At 34.0% G+C, this 6,735-nt stretch overlaps 1 protein-coding gene across 1 annotated transcript in view; it reads right to left on the bottom strand.

Annotated features, from left to right (window-relative positions):
- LOC118733382 (proton channel OtopLc) overlaps nucleotides 1–5,514 on the bottom strand; it is a gene marked incomplete in the record, with an annotated part of 111,586 nt that extends 106,072 nt beyond the window's left edge. Inside the window, 2 exon segments of the mRNA XM_036462747.1 lie at nucleotides 3,854–4,683; nucleotides 5,228–5,514.
- Between the last annotated feature and the right edge of the window lie 1,221 nt (nucleotides 5,515–6,735).

Genomic DNA, 6,735 nt, shown 5'->3' with positions numbered 1-6,735 from the left:
CCTATTTTCTTTTAAGTTATGTTATGTTAAGTTATACAGCGTATGCATGTACACATTTATGTATTTTTTATAGTACCCGTCTATCCACGCCCCGATGCTACTACTATTCCTGGCAGCTCGATAATTGGATCTGCCGTTAGGCTCGACTAGCGCTGGCGCATCACCAAGTGTTCGCCCTGATAGGGAATAAACTACAGTCTATGTACATATACATACATATGCACTTATGTAGTACAGTCTATTCTGTTAGTCACTTTCCCACCCGTCTACTTCTGCAGTATCTCATAATTGTCATCATTTGGCGCATCCTAGACATTTCCTTAGGGGGCCTAAAACGTCACAAACATGCCCACAACTTCCAATTTAATTTACTTTTTTTTTCTTTTTTCTCTTTTTTTTTAATATTTATTTGAATTTCCTTTGGCCGCAAATACACTTGCCACTGTGACCCATGGAGCAACTGCAAGTGACATCCTCCATTCGAAGGAGTTTCTATAAATGTGTGCCAACAGGCAACTGCAGCGAACCACAGCGCCACAAAAACTGCTGCTGTTGTGAAAGCATAATTCAGCTAGTGAAAGCTTTCTGACATTTAACATTTTTTTTTTCAAAGTTCTTAGCAAATATTTTCGCTCAGCAGTGTTGCACTACTTTAGCACTATTTCTTCTGCAGAACTATGCGCAGGTTGTTGTATACCATTTTATTTATTTATGATGACTTCTGTGGCTGTGGTAAGGGGTTATGTTGTTGTTTTGTAGTGAAATTTTCATTATGCAATTGCTAGATGGATTATGTACTTGCATGCACAAGTGTTGAAATGAGCATTTTACAAGTATTTGCGTATTTCTCCAACTACTACATGCCTAGATGATTCTTTGCAGTCACTCTAATTGCTTGCTCTGGTGTGATTTCGAGGTGTGCAATCCTCCAGAGCAGCACTTTCACTTCACCTCGGTTCGCATAACTATTTTTTTTTTTATTCGTCAATGATTGCAATTTAATTTAATTCAATGAATCCTTGTAATTGACAAACGCTTCCCAAAGGGGAAGGACTTTTTTTTATGATGTTTTAATGTAATTAAAAAGTGTCTGGAAAAAGGGGCGAAAGTCATTTTTCCTATGACCATTTGCAATTCCCTGCGGCGAAGGTCTGCTGTAAAAATGTATATATATATATGTAAATTTTGTTCGTTTTGAAGAATGATTGCGGAAAAGAAAGCAGAAATGTGCTTAGATTTTGACGGGCTTAACCACATTTCAGGCAATAGTCCAGCGCAAGGAATAACTCAACATTTTAGCTTTTTGATGGTTTGTCGAATATACCTTTAAGTTCACTTTGAGAATTTTCACCAAAAGGAGCCTCCAACCCCGGTCGGTAATAGGGACTTTCACGGGACATTTACTACGTTATGTGAACTCACATCAGCGATATGGGCTTTCCGGCGATAAGAAAGTCTTGTTTAGTTGCTTTATTGAAAACTGCTGACAGGTCACTTTTCGTAACTGTTATCGGCATGCATGACGACCCCTATAAGAACGTACGCTGGTGCAATATTCTTCTAAAAATCAGGCCATAAATATATTTTTTAGTAATAACTCGACTCGAGTCTCGACTTTTTTCAATTGTAAGCGATACAAAAACAGAAGGAGCCACCCGTTTTCAAATGGAAATGTATAGGTGGCATTTTTTTTGATTGACTGCAACATATTCATAGTCAAAATAAAGTCGACACTAAAGTTAGTGGCAGCCTTTCGACATAAGTTTCAATTGAATATATGTCAAAAAAAGCTGCAACTAACTTTGGAGTCGACTTTATTTCGACTAAGTACAAATATGTCCCACTGTTTTTAAACCAAAGGATATTAATCAAGAAACACATTATCAGTGGTCAATTGTGGATTTTGATATAATAAACTTTCAGGTGTTTATCGATAAAGTGAAAGAAAAACATTGTTCAACCAATGTAACTGTTTTCATCATAAGGAATACTAAGATAGTTCTATTCTTATCAACAAGGAAGGTCTTCTAGATGTCATCTCTCTTTACAAGTATCTATCTAAAATAAAGCGAAGGGGTCTAACCAATAGAGTTTGGGTTCTTTATATTCCAGGACATATTGGTATATAAGAAAATGAAATTGACGATAAATCTGCAAAGAGAAAAGAAACTTTCTGAGGCACCTTATACCTTGGCCAGACAAGAAGAAGAAACTCATGGTAAAATATAATGTAAAAATTTTATGAGTGAACTAAATGGAAATTTACCGACAAAAGCAATGCCGATTCTGCAGGACGAATAACAAAATTGTGTGGCATATACTGGGGCGGTGCACAGACTCGCGACTCCATATAAGATGCGGCTAAAAATACTAATAGTGCTCCAATACCACTGAAATTGGTCTCTTCTTCCTTTCTTTAATTGAGGAAATCTGAAAATTTTAACGAAATTTGATGGGTACTCCATGTCATCAAAGAAATCCAAAATATTTTTAAAACATCCTTTTCGTAATATTCAATCTAAAAAACCTCCAAGAAGCGAATTTTTAAGGAATATCGTAAAATTGTTTGTAAGTGATATTGAATAGGCCTTTTCGAATTTATAAAATCGGATAGTAAATTTACAGTTTTTGATTTCAAACAGGCCTCTAAAAATGTTCTAGGCAAATTAGACAAATTAAAAAAAAAACTCTATGTTTAATCCACCATTTTGAATATTGAAATTCAGAGTTTGTTTTCACAATCAGCAAAAAACCCTGAGTAGCAAGGTTGAAAGTAATCCGATATATTTTCAAAATATAATCCGCCATTTTGAATTTTTAAAATTTAATGTCAAATCTTAAATCAGCGACCACCTTGAGTAACACGGTTGAAACTAATCCGATTGATTTTGAACATATCGTCCGCCATATTGGATCAGCCGTTTTGAATCCCCGAGTGACCAGTTTCAAGGCAATCCGATAAGATGTTGAATTTTGGCCACTTTTGATCCCTTTCTGAACCATAGTGCAGTGGTATAAAAATTAAGTTTTTAAATGTTATTTTCAAACTTTTTGCAATATTAAAAACAAAAAAATTTGCATTTCTGTTTCAAACTTTCTGCAATGTTAAAGAAAAAATTAACCAACTTTCGTAAAAATTTCGAAATTTTTAATCTTTAATTTCGTAGAAAGATTTTGAGTATGCAGTTGTGTGCCCGATTAAATTCTAGTACAATAAAGTCCAAGTTTCAAATGGTTTAACATTACCGTTGATTTTTTGGAATTTTTTGTCGAAGATGTTACGGCTTTCTGCCATATAAAAATAAATTGTGTTATTCGTTATGTGGAAGCAAATATTTAGGGCAAATTCTAAAAAATTAACGCCAATATTTAGAGTTTTAGAGTTTTTTCAAGCACATTATACTACTACAATTTAATGCGCTACAAAACTGCATACCCACAATCTTTCTAAGAAATCTAATTAAAAATCTGAAAATTTTTAAGAAAGTTTGTTGATTTTTTTGAATGTTGCACATAGTTTGAAACTTGGATTTAAATGGGTTTTGTTAAAGATTGAACTATATTTTTATAAAAAATAACAAAAATTAAAAAAAATATATATATGTTACAAATTGTTAATATATGTGTGGCTATAATTTTTTTTGACCACTGTATGTAGTAAGTAAGGTAAAAGTTTCAGTATTAAGTGTTAATACTTTTGTGCTGAAAAATTAAGTAAATTATGCGGAAAGTAATTTAAAAACAAGATCTTATGCTAAACTAAAAATATGTTCTGAAACCTTTTTTTAATTATGTATGTATTTATGTGTAAAAACGAAAAGTATTTGACAAACTATACTTACATTGATCGTGAAAAAAATACAAAATTTGCAGTCTTTGTATTATTTTCTACTCCAGAAGTATTTGTTCGGTTCCGAAATGCGCCCCAGAAACGTCGAGAGGAACAAAAGGAATTTTCTAATATAAACCACCACTTCGCGTTCTCTTTAACACATCAACATACATACATATGTATGTAGGTATGTGTTTATGCAAGTATGTATACCGTTAATGCACTGCACAATTCCACTGATAATCGGGTATGGAGTATTTGGTTTGAAAAGTGAGTTATTTTAATTTTGGTTTGTTTGTAGTTTTTGTTAACCTGCTAAAGCAGACGCTAGCTAAAATTGCTGGTGTCTATGAGATACAAGGCTTAATTTCTTTGATTTTATCAGATCAGACACGTTGCACGCCGCGTTTTTTTTTTAAGTTATTTAAATTTTTGTTATTTTCCTTTTTGTACGGCGCCCTATGTCTGCACAATCACGCTAACAAATTATCCTTTTGCTTTGATGCTTCGTCCTTTTGCGGTGTGATGTGTTGCCTGCTTTTCGGGGGCGGTTTGGCTGTCTAGCAGTTGGCCTTCTATTAATTTGGCTGACTTGTTTGTTGGTAGTCGGTTTTGCTTTTTCTTTGATTTTTCTGCACATACATACAATGTTTCTGTGAGCTTTAAGGATTTTGTAACCTATTTCGTTCTCTTTGACACTAATTTATTGCTCGTACACTCCACTTTAATAAATTTTTTATTGAAGTTTTAAAAATAAGATGCCAATACACTCAGCTTGATGTGAAATTTTGATTGATTTTTTGATTTTCTTATTGCAATTTTTCAATTTTTTCTTACAAATCGCGCGCTATCTGTGTATGGAAGCGTTGCAAAATTATTTAAGGATATGCGAAGAGTTACGCACACATAAACAAAATTGCGCATACATACACACACATGTGCAAACACTACAGCGGCAGGTACCACCACCACTTGACTTTTATGTCTCCTGTAGATATTGTACGTGTGTACGTCTGCACATATATGTATGTATGTGTATGCACTGAGGTTTTTCTGTTTTTATATCCTCTTCCTTTAATCCTCTATCTGTTCATTTGCGTGCTTTTTGCCGGACGTGATACACTTTTAGGCGCATAAACCCAGCGCAACAATTGCTCGAGTATTTTTTTTATGTAATTTCGTTATTATATTTTGATAACTTTTTTTTGCACAAATATACTTTATTTACGTATATACATAAATTGTGTTAATAAAACCCTAATTTCACAGTATTTCTCCACCTTAAAGTATGGCTTTTGCTACAAAATTCTTCAACGCTATTTAGTGCATAAAAAATTCACCGGCATTCACTAACTGCCATCACCCTTTTTGGCAGTTCTCCCCAACTTCTTTTACCTTCAACTCTTCAAGCTTCACTGCCTATCTGATTTTATCTACCGGCCTGCCGTCTATGTGGTGGCTGTCTGTCACTGTACTTCACCGCATTGACTCTGATTCTGACACTGACTGGCTGCTGGCTAGCTAGCCTCTTTGCCCCATCAACAATTCACAAATGCACAAAAAAAAATACACAAATCCGTTGAAATATTCTAAACGCAGCCAGTTCCTCTTCCGTCCATCGCTCACAACAATTCGTTTCAGACTGAAAACAACTTCAACTAGCAAACAAACAATCAACCCACCGTAGTCTGACTGGATTGACACTGCTGCTGTGAGTGGTTGAAGCGCCGTCGCAATGAAAGCACCAAACGTAACGCAACGTTGCTTACGTGCGGCGTAAATAGTCAGCCCCCTCTTCCCCCCCTCGACGCCTCTGCCATTTCAAAGCCTATTCTGTGTGTGTTTTACTATGGCTCGTTTGCTTGCTGGCTATGCCGAAAACAAAGTTGCCATGGTGGATTTGGTAATGAATAATTAAGTGGTAAGCCTGTGTGAATTATTTTGGGAATTTTTGGGTTTTTTATAAATCATTTAAATTAACTATAGCAAAAAAATATAAATATTAATAGACAAAGTACTCCGCGAACAAATTCACGAGGAACGTTGAAAACCAAAGCCATCAACAAAAAAAAAATATCAAAAATCAATGCGATTTTTAGGCGCTCAAAACTTGAATTTACTTTGCTAAAATTTTATAAGCCTCTTAACTGCATACCCAAAAAATTTCTAAAACTTCTGGTTAAAAAGTTTAAAATTTAGATACATATTTTTGGAATTTTTCAAGTTCTGTATAAAGTTTGAAGGTGTGATTTATATAGTTTTTGTTAAAGCATGAACCATATTTTTATAAAAAAACTATCCAAAAAACATTTTAGTTTGAAAACTTTGTAAATATTAAAACCGAAACACCATTCATCCATTTTTGACCGCCACTGTATGTACCTAGCGCCAAAACGCAACTCATTACTTCATTTATTATAAGTTGTTTAGAGCTAAGTATACATTACACTAAATATTGGGCCGAAATTTGACGTTTTTATTTAGAAATTCAATAGGAAAATTTAAAATTTTCGATTCCTGCGAAAACAAGAATGCGGATACGCAAATTTGGACCATAACTATCTAAGTGAAGGGGTTGTATAAAAAACCGAAATCGGAAGAATAAGTGGTGTGGAAGTGCAAGATTGAAGTATCTAGTACTTGTCGTTGATTTTTGCTAATTTTATTATTATTTTTTTATTGAAGGTGTTGCTCTTTTTTACATATAAAAAAAATGCTAAATAAAAATTCTATGCCTTGAATGGCAAAAATGCTTAACACCGCTGAAGTTTGGCGAGTTTTAAGATTTTTTGGTCACAAAACCAAATCTTCAAAAAGCTCACCCAACTCTAGTAAAATTATGAGCATTTAAAGGGCCAAATGTGATTTTATGATGAGACCAAAAAACGCGATTTAATGAAAAA

This window comes from Rhagoletis pomonella, unplaced genomic scaffold, assembly GCF_013731165.1.
Source record: "Rhagoletis pomonella isolate Grant_MI unplaced genomic scaffold, Rhpom_1.0 Rhpom_scaffold_00002, whole genome shotgun sequence".
NCBI lineage: Eukaryota > Metazoa > Arthropoda > Insecta > Diptera > Tephritidae > Rhagoletis > Rhagoletis pomonella.
Note: the sequence above shows the minus strand (reverse complement) of the source record. Positions and strands in the feature narration are given on the sequence as shown.